Source organism: Erpetoichthys calabaricus, chromosome 11 (genome assembly GCF_900747795.2).
Source record: "Erpetoichthys calabaricus chromosome 11, fErpCal1.3, whole genome shotgun sequence".
Taxonomy (NCBI): Eukaryota; Metazoa; Chordata; class Cladistia; order Polypteriformes; family Polypteridae; genus Erpetoichthys; species Erpetoichthys calabaricus.
The window spans coordinates 22,987,950-23,002,096 of NC_041404.2; the positions used below are offsets into that span (position 1 = coordinate 22,987,950).

Consider the following 14,147-nt stretch of genomic DNA (forward strand, 5'->3'; position numbering starts at 1 on the left):
TGAGTGATAGTGTGGATGATGTGAATTGGTCATCAGATGTTGACATGGAAAGTGAAAAAGATGCACGATACAGCACTGAACAACCATATCACCATGATATGCCTGGTTATTTCAGGCACAGGAAGCTTCACCATGGTTGAACAGTAGCTGTGCGACAAAAAGGCAAAGTAACGCTGATTTGAGTGCAAGTACAAGCAAGACATTGGCCCCTAAACAGTTTTCACAATGCAGCAACTGTTAGGGGAAATGTGGAAGTCACTAAGCCTTGCTCTGGAGTAACAGAACAGGCACATCAATATTGCAGGTCAGGCAACAATGTGTTGGTGTCTCTCATATCACACAAAGGAAGTGTACTAAATCTGCATCAGTACAGCAGTGGACACTAGACATACCTTTTCTACAGTATTTATGTTGACATTTTGGTAATTACATGTTTCTGTTACAATTAATAACATACAGTAGGGTTAAACATGGGGTAAACTATAGTGCTAAGGAGGCTACAATTGTTCACAATGTTAGTCTAAAGTATATCTATAGGTAAAATATTCCAGATTTTTGGTGCATGAAAACAAAAACCTGTCTCAACAGTTCTATTATACTTCACTCTGGTAAGCCAGTTTTTGAACATTGTAGATTATGATTAGGGATGTCTAAGGGCAGTCATTTCAAAATATAGAAGGATTTTTAAAGCCTTATACCAGTAGATAATTAAGAGTATTTAAAAATCTATCCTAAAAGACAAAGGCAGCAAAAGTAGTGATATTAATACTAATGAATTTGTAGTGGGCTACATAGTAATAATGTTTTCAATATATGTGCTGAGTGCATTTTGTTTCCATCGTCCTGTTTGCTGTTTATAATGTGTGTGTCAGTGAATGTTGTCCCCATGAATACAGAGGGGACGGATGAGGGAGAGAGACCGCAGCCCCAAGATGGAAAGCACCTGTTCACAATCAATTACATCCGGCTCTTTACTATTTAAGCGATCAGGAGGGAAAAGAGAGGGGGAAGGAGAAAGACGGAGATTTCAATTAACAACAACGAACCACCATTACCTGCTATTTTTCACATCGCGTTTTGTATCCAGTGTGTTTTTCATTCCGCCGGATTTACTTCAATTCAATCATCGCCAGAGACCCCGGGGTTGGACTTCATTATCCACCACATGCCGAAGAAACACGGTGAAATTGTTCCATTATTCCAGGAGATTCAAACACATCCATTCTTTGTTGACCAGTCATCCGTATTCAGGACAGTAATATACCCAGACTCAAGTTCACGATCATTGTCATTTCCGTATTCATCCATTATTGTTATTTGTGTTGTGTGTGTTATACGTTACAGGGGTAAGGGAGGGTTTGTTATTATATATATGGTGTTTTCACGTTGTAGCTTTGGTGGAGGGATATACATATCTATATATATATATTTTCTACGTGGGGAATGTGCAGTAGTGTTTTGTTATTGTGTTTCATTTAATATACTTATTCACTTATTTGACATACCTGCTTTTGTGTGCTTGTGATTCACCATCGATTGAGGGGAAAATATTATTTGTTAGAGGTACGGCTTGGTATATGTAGGTTAGCCTCAGGCCACAAGTCTTGGTAGTGTAGCTGCTGGCTGGGTAAGGGGTCGGCCGTTACAAATTAAGATTGTGCCAATTTAAGTAACTTTGTGAGGATCACAGAAAGAGAAAATTAGAGATTGTTAAACTGTCATGCAAGGTCCACATTTGACTCTTCTATTATAAACTCGGCACCTACAAACCTGGGCAGAAGAGCAGGCTTGTCCACAAGCCCTTAAAAGCGGGTCTCTCTTTCTTTTTCTCTGTTTAATTCCCGGATTTAGCATCTTGCAGATTAGTTTGCTTTTGCTTTGTAATTATTTTAAGATATGCAGTAGATGAAGCTATAGATGTAATGATGCACATTTTCAATCTGTAAACATTTGAGGTTTAAGGACCATCCTCTTTAATAAAATCTCTGTGTGCGTCCAGGTGTCCGTGTGTGTGTGTCTTCTGGTGAACTGCGCATGCGCGGGGCACGGTGCGATGCGTGATATTAATGTCAGAGAAAGTTACTGGCGTTTTACGGAAATACAAACCAGTATTACTGCGAGAGGAAATTAAAGATACACAATACAATGACGCATATTACAACCACATACAAGCCAGTACTACTGTCAGAGAGAATTAAAAGCATAGTACCGACGCGCACGCCTGTATTACCGCCACAGAAAATTAAAGGTATATTACGGACGTACAAGACAGTATTACTGTCACAGAAAATTAAAGACACACAATACACAGCGGCAGCCCAAGAAGAACGGTCAGCTCAGCAAGTAAACATCAACAAAAGAAAGGCTGAAAGACAAAGAAAAATACGACCAACAAAAAGAATGAGGTCAAAGTCCCTTGCCATTTAATATAGACAGTTCCTACTAATATTTATGCACTACTGTTCTAGCGCCTGTTATTGTACCGGGCTTAATGACTAGTTAGAAATAATTTACATAATTACAATTACAGGTACTGAAGACCAGTACTTTTGGCAGATGTTATCTTTATTGAGAGCTGCAACTTCTCCACATTTTCACAGGCAGCACTTCAGTCCCTTCACAACAATCAGCTGGATCTTAATGACATTTTAGCAGTGGTTACAGACAATACATCATACTGTCTGAAAGCATTCCAGGAAGTTTTAAAAGGGGTTATGCCTAACAGTGTACATTCAACCTGCTTGTGTCATGTCATCACTTTGGTGGGAGAGACCTGCCGGCACTATAAATACTTTAGTGAGGCTACATCACTGGTGATGTGGGTAAAGTCTGCCTTCTTCAAGAAGCCTGCCAGGAACCCCCGAGGCAGGAAACACCAGGTGGAATAGCTGTTTCAAATCAGTAGGGTACCTCACTTAACATGTTCACCTCTACAAAAAGTTATTTCCGGCCGAGAACAAATCAGCCCAGGCTGTAACAGATATCCTAGACCCTAAAAGTGAAGTTCACTTTTATCTCAGAAGGATGCATCAAACTAGTAACAGCTCTTACAATTCTGTGAGGGCACTCACTGTCCTACTGCAGTCTCAGCATACACCATCATGGAGGATCTGGGCTCCTACCTGATGAATAGAACTGCAAAATAAGGTTCAGTTGTGCTAGTGTACTGTTTCATTAAAAGGATTGTAAAGTGCTATTTCATTATTGTTTGTTTTGTTGTAGCTGTTGCTACTTACAGAAAAAAAAACCACAAAAACCCAAAAATCAGAAATCAAGGAAAAACAAAACGGTGAAAACCAAAAATCAAAAAAACAAAACAAAATGGAATTTGTGAAAAAATAAAATGGTTTCCATAGGGCCCTAAAGTATCTATCTATCTATCTATCTATCTATCTATCTATCTATCTATCTATCTATCTATCTATCTATCTATCTATCTATCTATCTATCTATCTATCTATCTATCTATCTATCTATCTATCTATCTATCTATCTATCTATCTACTGTACTAAAACTGTGAAATGTAAAAGCCAATGTCTGCCTGTTTAATTGCTTCTTTCTGTTTTTACAGTTCACTATAATCCTTAAAGCAGTTATGTGACCCGTTCTGCAGGAAGCATCTGGAACACCAAGCTGGGTGAAGGTCACATAGTAATTTAAAAATTATGGAGCCAAACATTTCTGCCATTTAGCTTGCATTGTTGAAAAATCAAAGTAGTTTTAATTAACACCTTTGAGGCGGAGGTTGGTGCCATTTACAATGGAAACACAGGTATTTCTGGTTCTTGCACAGAGTATTTTTAATGCCTAAAGAGGAACACAAAGGGTGTACTCACACTAGGCAACATTTTGTTCTGTATCATGCCCAAACCTGATTGTCCCTCCTTCCTACAAACTGCTTAACGTTCTGGGCCCAGGCACGCTTTCGCCATGACCATGTAACTTCATGTAAAGCCAAAACAAGATCTGAACACAGATCTTTGCACACGCATGTAAAAACAATCTTACTTATTTTGTAGTTGTTTTGGAATTGTGTAGGGCAGGATAACGCTCTACCCTTTTATGGATTTATTGAGTGTGCAGCAAAGCGTCTTGCTGTTAATCATGCTGCATGTACAAGAAGATTTTTTCGGTGCCTAATGATGTTAAGGAAGGAATTTGCTGCATTTCTTACCAACTACAATTTACATTAATGTGTAAGGTGAGAATAAAAAACCTGTTTTTAACTCAAAAGATATTGAATGAAATGAGAATTGCACTATCATTGACATCATGGGGCACGTTTAGTGATTACACTGTTCCCAAATGCTACTGAACCGTGCTCGGGTCCACCTCTTCCAAGCAGGCCAGAGCACGGTATGGTTGTCCAGGCACAGAGCGATACACACTAGTCAAACAAACTAGACTTTGCTGGGTTACATGCAAATAAACATGCTCAGGCATGGAATGAATTGCCATTGTGAGTACAACCTTAAGAGACTTGTTGGCCATATGCGAGATTAGATGGGTTGTTTGACATAATACACTTCAAAAATTATCACATTTTTTAAGTATATTATTGTTATTTTAAAAAAAACAACTCACATTTACCTGTGGGCTTCCAAAGCTCAGTGGCATAAAACCAAGTTTGAGTAACTGTACAATCTTTGAAATTCAGAGCTTCATGTTTTGCAGGAGTCACACTAGATTTGCACTTAACACTAAACTCCTTTAAGCCACAGACTACAACTCCCAAACCCTGATATGGACTTGGAACAGTTACACAATTACATACTATATTATCTGTATAACTAAAATAGGGCAGTCTAACTTTGTACTTGTTAAAGGGTGGGTCCCTGGATTAATGAGTCACCTCTGGACACAACACATCCTGTCTTATGGCATAAAATAAGCCCTTACTGTCTAGCAAAGGAATTGGTGCCATAAAGCACAGTATAAAGTACTTTTGAAAGTTGATAAGTTAAAGATTGATTGTTCTGGACACTGAAGCATTATGTACTTAAGAGATTTAGGGATAATTCTGTATACGGCATAATGTAAGGTGATATTATATTAACTCTGATTGATCTGTGTTAGGTTCTTTCATCCTCTCTGTATTACTGTGTTTTTTGTTTTTTTTAAAGTTGGGATGCTCTGATCAGGTTTTTTTATGGCCAATACCGATTCATTATTTCATGTTACATGATCCTGGTACTGGTACTCAGGATCAAGAATAAGTACTCAATCAAACATTCAAACTTTCAAGCACAACTGTAATTTTCATGATGAAATGCATTAAAGCATGTATTAAACATGCACGGTGGTGTGGCGGTAGTGCTGCTCCCTCGCAGTATGGGGTCGCCAGGTCTACATTCAGTGTAGAGAACTTTATGGCAGGTGTGACGAGGCTCCAAAAAACTGGATATATGAATGGGTATCACACAGGTTTAACTGAAATATTGTGTAAATGTTGGGTTGCGTGATCTGGTGGTCGGAGACACGAACACAGAATTCAATGGATTTTCTTCTGAGCGGGCTTTCTTTATTGCATGCATGCTGTCTCTATCTGACGTACCAAAACCCCAGTCCCTATCCTTATTTTTCTTTCTCCACATAACCAATCACCACAAGACAAACATATTTGTGAAATTAAAACTAGTTATAAACTTAGACCCCGGAGTGTTCAGTACTTAAAAAAAATCTTCGTTATACCTGTTTAATTATGCCATCCATTCAGGGTTGCGCCCATCCCAGCAAGCATCGTGTGTGAGGCAGGAGCAAATTCAGAGTGGGGCGACAGTACATCGCAGGGAGAATACGAATAACACATATACTAGGGTCAATATAGCATAACAAAACCCCACATCCTACATGACTTTGAAAGGAAACTTTAGCACACCGAGTAAACCCACCAGAAAAACATGTAAACTCAAGGCAGGGAACACCCGGGACCCCCTTCCTGCGAGGCAGCAGTGCAACCTCCACGCCACCATACCCCCACGTGTTTAATACATTCTTTAATGCATTTCATCATGAAAATTACATCAAATATTTACCTTAGTATTCTAAATGTTCAGGGAGCAGGAATATCATGAAATTAATGTATTCTGTGTGGTGATTGCTGCCTGTGCCTCCTCAGTGCAAGAGGAAATCAGTTTAAGAAGCACATACCGATTAACACGGCTCGTGGAACACTTGACACAAAGCATTTAATGAGCTACATTAACCTATACCAAGGTTTGAGAAAATCTAGTGAATTACAAATTCATTTTAAGATAAATTTCAGTTTACGATGTCAACATGTCGACTTTAATCTCGACATAAATGGTGAGAATAAAGTAGAAATGTCCAGAATAAAGTGGAAATGTCGAAAATAAAGTCAACATGTCGACTTTATTCTCGACAAATACTTTATTTTCTTCACTGTGTCCTTATTTTTTCTTCTTCGTCGTGGCCCTAATACGCTTCCGTAGGTAGATTAAATCTTTTTTAATTTCAGGAAAAATAACATGTTTCCCACTGTGTTATGGAAGATGGGTTAGGATTCATTCATTTAAGCAATGTAACTACGAAATGTCACAAACAATCGTTCATTAAACAGTAATGTCCCATTGGCTGTTACTTCAGAAATAGTTGTTAAAAGAATTAAGAACTTTTGTGAAATCAAGATTATCTGATAAATAAAGATTGTACTGAAAAAGACTGCGCAGGAGACTTCCCAAAACCTGTGACTAAGTGAAACAGGTACCTGATGACATAAATCTAGATACATTTGGGATAATCTGGGTCAGAAGAAATACAGTACGTACAATGTTGAGGTTTTTTTTTTTTTTTGAGTTAAGACCATGACACAATAGCTTTCATTAACATAATCCTACGAAATCGAAGACAATTGGCGGTGTACTTTTGTCAAGCCTATCACATAATATGACAAGTTCAGTCACTTACTCCAACTAGTCTGCTACTCGATTCGATAAAATCGAATAGGCTTGATTTTGTCTTAAGTCTTAGGGGTATATTTTGTGTGCATGGGAGCGGACAACACATGAATACTCATTCAGAAGTGAGATCTGGTAAATACAGAGGAAGAGGATGTGTAAAACAACAACTCCATTGTTTTTGAAAAAAGCTTTTGTTTGATAATGTGGTATGCCCTGTCATCATGCAAAATGCAGTTTTACATGCTCCACAGCTTCAAACATTTTTTTCCTGATGCTGCAACAGTTCAATGTAATGTCACCTACTAACCTTTTATTAACAAGTCCATCAGTGTTGAAAAATGTAGTGTCTGTCTTAAAACAGAGTTGAAAAAGACTGTGTTACCACACCCTCTGAAGTACTACTTGGGCAATATTACACTGGCATAGAACAAATAATGATTTCTTTACTTTTTTGCCATTGTTTAAGTGTACAAAATTTTATTATAATTTTTGATTCATCAAAGTAACCACTTTTTGCCGATATAACAGCCAAACTATGGTAACCCTTTTGATTCAGAATGCCAGTCACTTTGTGCAAGTCTCCAACTCTGCCTCCAGCAAAAGAACCCCAAACCATCACACTTGCTCCTCCATGCTTGACAGTTGGTGTCACTCACTGAGGAGCCATCCTTTCACCAACTTGATGGCATACAAACACCCTACGATGAACCGTAGATTTCAAATTTTTATTCATCGGTCCAAAAGACTTTCTTCCAGTCTACAGTAGTCGACAGCTGGTATTTCAAGGCCCTATTTTGTCCTTTAAGGAATGGCTTTCTTACTGCCACTCACTCTGTCAAACCTGCAGCACATAGTCTCCTCTTTACAGTAGAAACTGAGACTTGTTTTGACCACTGTTAAGCTGTGCTTGAAGCTGTTGTGCTGTAAGGTCACATCACAAACTATTGACCCTCAGAAACTTGTCCTTTGATTGGGTTGCGACTTTGGGTCTACCAGATCTCTTCCTATCAGAGTTTCTTCCAGTTTCCAATTTCCTTTGGAATGTGTCGGACACCATACTCACTGACACTTCTAAGGGTAATAAAGCTTTGTCTCATTTCATTTGTTAATTGCAGTTTTCTTGCCATTATCACTAAAATGTACAACTTTCTACGGTGTAGAGGGTGTAGTACAGTGGAACCTCGAGATACGATCACCTCTGTATACGAGAAATTCAAAATACGAGGAAAGTATGAGCGAAAAATTCAGATCTAAATACGAGCATTGGCTCACGTAACGAGCCACGAGCCAGGCTGTGGGTATAGCTCGCGGCTTAGCGAGGGGGCGTGGTAGCTGTAGCGAGCCGCAGGGCGATCTGCGGTGTCTGCGTTTCTCACCTAAGTGCACAGGTGGGAAACTGCCCACATCCATGATTTGTCCTGTGGCTGATGGGCTGGGCAGGGTTGCCACCCGTCCTTTAAAATACGGAATCGTCCAGTATTTGAGAATGAAATTGCGCGTCCCGTTTTGAATCAATACGTATGCGTCCCTTATTTTTTTGTATTAAAAGTGGTAACCCTAGCAGCTGCCATGTCTTCCCCGCATATATATAGAGAAGCGCGAGCCGGTTAAGGGGGAGAAGAAGTAAAAGAAAAGAGAGGAGAGGAGAGAGAACGGAGGTTGCAGAAGGAGGCAGGAATCCGCAGCAGTAGGAAGTCGGTGCGAGAGAGCGAGCGAGTACAGGCTCGCGTGTAGCTGAACAGGCGAGCCAAACAGCTGAAGCAGGACAGTGTAGAGAAGGTCAGCTGCATTAAGTGTCTCGCCTGTTGCAGAGCCCGCATGGGAGAAGCAGGTGAGACGCTAACAGAGAAGAAGCACCGGGGATTGTCATCTGTTTTTTTGAAGACTGCTTCCTGTTGACGTTTTAACCTCGTGTTAAAGGATTGTTATTCTTATGTACTTTAAACCTCCACTTCACAACTGTTTTAAGGATTAAAGATTTATTGAATGCTCTACTGCACTTTGGACACCTGTTTTGATTCTTTTAATAATCAGTTATATTATTTACCAGTGTTATTTATTAAAGGTAGACTACAGTATATATAATTTATCAGTTTTATTTGTTAGGAAAATTGATTTTTATGTTAATATATTTGGGATGCGGAACGGATTAACTGGATTTCCATTATTTTTAATGGGGACGTTTGTTCTAGATACGAGAAATTCGCTATACAAGCTCAGTGCTGGAACGAATTAAACTCGTATCTAGAGGTTCCACTGTAACACAATTTGTTCTAACTCTGCTTTAAGACAGAAAGAGGGTTTTAAGTGATCAGCAGAAGTTGGGACACCTGTGCAAACTGTTTCCTTTAACTTGCAAGGCTTAATTTACTTTAATTGCTAAAGAACATTTGTAGGTTGTAACCTATTAGTTGTTCCAAGAAGAAGGCCCATTTGTAATATTCTGAAATTTCCTTTTTTTTCACTGTTTCCTAACTAAACTTTAAATTTAAATCCCTGACAGTCTACTGCATACCTTTTACCATTTTAGGTCATTCATTGAATTTCAATTCATTAACTTTGAAGAAAAACTAGAAAAACTGATGTTTTCTAAACAGATCCATTGGAGAGAGACAAGTGAACTCAATATTCAAGTGAAACATCTCTGGCTAACAAAGCCATTCCTTTAGGTTTTATACTCCCTAGATAAGAAAAGCAGTAAATCATCATATAGACTGTTAAATAGCTAAAAAGATGAGACAAACAACTTATCACATGTTCTGTCCTGTGTCATGTTTTGGAGAGGCTGATGGAGATCCTTTGTTCTTATATATATATTTAAAGTTCAAATGTATTGTCACATGTACATAATACCATTCTGCTTGTCATGGGAATCACTGTCAATGAGTCTACATTTACTTAATTGTGAGCACTTCCACAAAGTGTTCAAAAAAGCAATTAGAAACCATGGTACACAACCTAGGAATACAAATAATGTATACATTTTCCAAAAGCACTTATTCCATTACAGGGTAAAGGGGGCTTTGGCTTTTCCTGACAGCTTTGAGTACAAGTCAGGCTCCAAACCTGAACAATGCTCTAGTCCATTCCAGGGTGCACTTCTGTACACAGCCATACTCCCAAACCAAACAAGCTTTGCACAACCAATGGTCTCATCTTGTCTGTATTAGTGCACTTCTGTACACAGCCATACTCCCAAACCAAACAAGCTTTGCACAACCAATGGTCTCATCTTGTCTGTAATGTTTATGTTCTTTTTATCTTTGTCCAATACAGAGTTGTAAACTAAACCTACTGTGCATGAACATCTTGAGATATATATATATGTATGAAATAATTGTACAGCCTCCACAAGAACAATGAGGTTTTAAACTCGGGGGCCTATCCTAGCTGTGCTGCTTTTCTCCACGTACTCCAATTCTCTCATCTCCAGATCCCAAAATCATGCACATTAGGGTGATAGATGGCTGTAAATTGGCCCTGCACAAATGACTGTGATTTTGTGCATGAGTCTGGCATCCTATACATGGTTGGTTTCTGCATTACACTGGAAGTTGATAGTATTAGATCCACGTCTTTGTAATCCTTCCATGGAATAAGTGGGTTAAGAAAACAAGTGGATGGCTCGTGTTCATTTTATTATTTTGTGGGTGTTTAAATTCAACATTGCTTGATGCTTTTATAGTTTTTGGTCTGAGCACGTCCTCTGTGAATCCTGCTTTGTTAGAACATTGCCTGTTGTGACAAATTAGCTGTTTTTTCATTAAGGTACTCCTGATGCATCTTTAATGCCTGACTAATAATTATTATTTATGTGTACTTTTAATTGTACTGTTAATGTCATGCAAACCTTTTGCCTTGAATTTCACTAAAACTTTAAAAGCAAAGATACTTTAACCTTTCCATTTCAGTAGCTGCAGAAGTTTGGAATCACTGAAGTAACATGGCTACAGACCTTGTTATCTTTTCAGTCTATTCCTGGCTCCACACAAAAACATCCAAATCCTTTTCTTTTCCCTGTAGCTTATAAAATGGCCTTCAAATAAATTTGTCTGTTGTCTTCCTGTCATGATTATCTCAAAGCTCCTTGTTTAGCTTTACCCAGAAACTGTTAGCTGATAATAAGGAAACCTTCATGTTTGCTTTCATTCATTAATGAATAATTCACCTATCTTCTGATTTGTGTGGTGCCAGCTTCTTTACAGGATACAACATTAATGAGAAGTCAAGCAAAATAACACATTTTATTGGCTAACTAAAAAGATTACAATATGCAAGTTTTCGAGGCAACTCGGACCCCTTCTTCAGGAAAGATGAGTTGCCTTGAAAGCTTGCATATTGTAATCTTTTTAGTTAGCAAATAAAAGGTGTCATTTTGCTCGACTTCTCATTACATCCATAATGGCTAACACTGTACAACACCCTAGTACTACTACAGTACAGCATTAGTATTTGTTTTCAATTTTTTGAGGGATTTTTTTTAAAGGTGTTCACATGTTTTATTGGACCAACTGGTTAAAATTCTTAAGTGTGAGCACTTTTGTATAAAACTTTTTAGGACTTTAAGTATGGATGATTACCATTCTCTTTATGATCCTAATAATGGAAATTACCTCTTAAGTTTAGTTCAATTTCAATGTTTTCATTACATGCATAAAATAAATAAAAACCAGATCTAACACTTATAACCTCGTTCTAATGGCAAAAAGACATGTATTTATTTTATTATTCAGCACCTAGTGCGTCTGAATTTATTAAGCCCTTTTTTGCTAAGAAATCGTGAATGTGAAAATTTACTGAGAAATTAAGTGTAACATTTCAAAAATAAGGAGATTTGCAGTAAAGAACAATTTGTAGAACAGTAATAATAATTTTATCAATAATTCAGCTATAATAAAGTCGGGGCAATAGTAAAAGAACAATAATAACTATCTACTGTATAACATTAATTGCTTAAATACATTTGTATTCATGTTTAATTTGTGAGAGCTTGCGAGTATAATAGCAATAATGTAATAAAAGTTTTCTGTAATAGAAGGATCAACTAAACACTCAACAGTCAAACACAATAAAGATAGTTGCCTAACACATTAATGCATAAATGTAATGCATTACAAACTGTAAAAAATAATAAACTTAAAAGTTTTGCAAGCACAAGAAGAAAATAGAATTTTGTTATAATCTTATTATTATTTCAGGACTGTAGAAGGCCAGGGCCTATGCCAGCAAAATCATTAAAAGGAAGGAATGAACCTTGGTCAAGGTGCCAGTCTGTCACAGGGCACACACTCTTGCACAAACCTACACCCATTCATACAAGCCTAGTTTTAAGTCAGCAATCAACCTGTATTATATGTCTGTGAGATGTGAAAGGAAAAAGGGGTGTCTAAAGGAACACCTACATAGACATACAAAAATCTCAACATATATTCATGCCTTTCTCCTTATTTTGGTATGTTTTCTCCATAGACCAAAAGAAATACTCTCTGGTCATTTGCCAATACTAAATTGCTTTAATGTGGCTAGGTGTTGGGCTACATATCACTGGAATCTTGTGGCTTTTATATTAAATAGTTTGGCATATTTAATTAATAGGGACTGGCAAGATTAGCCCTGGAATGCTTAAGTTGCTTCTGCATTTCAAAGGAGCAGCTAGTCTCCCTAAAACTGAACTCTGTACTTTTTTAGACTTCCTGCTCATATGACCACTGCAATTAGTGTAAGCTGAATTGTCACCACAATACTGAATGAATTATTAAACCCTGTGTAAATGAGTTACAAGCTCTTCACATTCATGATCAGAAAGGTTTAACTATAACTTATACCAGCTGATTAAGCACTTAAAATAAACCTTAAATTTAAAAAGGTAGCTAAAATCTATGTTGAAAATGCTCATTATGAATAACTGAGAAAAGTTAACTAAACAAACAACGTACAGCATACCAAAACACATACCCATAATGTAAATATTACTATAAATATACAGTGTTCCCATTCTAGTTCCTTTCAGTGACTCACTTTATTGTTCTAAAGAACTTTCCTGTGCTCATATTTAAGAATTGTGGAAACAGTTCTATTAAGCACTTGTAGCCTTTAAGGTGTTTTGAACTTATTAATTGCTTCTCTAGGCCTGCTTTTTCCATCACAGGGCCACAGGACATTACTCAACCAGCAATTAAGTATTTTATAACAAGCACCAGGGTGGGGTGAACAACCAGCAAGCAAAGCCCAGATATACTTTTGGACTAATGAGACATGGTGGGTGCTTCTGTGTACATCAACAACAACAACATTTATTTATATAGCACATATTCATACAAATAATGTAGCTCAAAGTGCTTTACATGATGAAGAAAAGAGAAAAAAAGACAAAGTAAGAATTAAAATAAGACAGCACTAATTAACATAGAATAAGAGTAAGGTTCAATGGCCAGGGAGGACAGAAAAAACAAAAAAACTCCAGATGGCTGGAGACAAAAAATAAAATCTGCAGGAGTTCCAGACCACGAGACTGCCCAGCCCCCTCTGGGCATCCATATTACTAAACGAGAATGGTAAACCGGATATGGACGCAGGGACCTGCCCGTGGACGCAAAAGACATAGTGCGCAGGCACCACACAAAGCCCCCCTCCAACTAACAGAAATCGCAGGAGACATGGTGCACAGGCGCTACACAAAGCCCCCCTCCACTAACAGAAATAAGAAATGAGGCAACGCGCCCATAGCACACAAAAAAAAGGAGTCAGACGCAGGCGCTACACAAAGCCCATAGCACACAAAAAAGAGGAGTCAGACCCACGCCCCAGAGTGAAACGGGACAGACTACGGAATACACACACTAACATAAATAAGAAATGAGACACAAAGACCCCCTCCACTAACAGAAATAAGAAATGAGGCAACGCGCCCATAGCACACAAAAAAGAGGAGTCAGACTCACGCCCCCGAGTGAAATGGGACAGACTACGGAGTCCACAAAGGGTCACCCATCAAGCCCGAGATTACCGCTCAAAAACGAAAGAGCAACCACAAGCAAACACCCGACATCATACAGAAACCCCACAAATACGGACAAAACAACATATTTGAATCACATTATCCCTGCCCCACAGTGAAACGGGACATACTACGGAGTCCACAAAGGTTCACAAATCAAGCCCGAGATCGTACAGAAAAAGAGGAGTCACCCTCCCCCCCCCGCACCAGAGTAAAACGGGACAGACTA

At 38.3% G+C, this 14,147-nt stretch overlaps 1 long non-coding RNA gene across 1 annotated transcript in view; it reads left to right on the forward strand.

The window, feature by feature from the left end:
* The window catches only part of LOC127529566 (uncharacterized), a 71,472-nt gene extending 58,065 nt beyond the window's left edge, over positions 1-13,407 (forward strand). Inside the window, exon 2 of the long non-coding RNA XR_007936191.1 lies at positions 13,343-13,407. This is a non-coding gene — a long non-coding RNA (uncharacterized LOC127529566). The remainder of the gene's footprint in view (positions 1-13,342) is intronic.
* Positions 13,408-14,147: the final 740 nt, after the last annotated feature.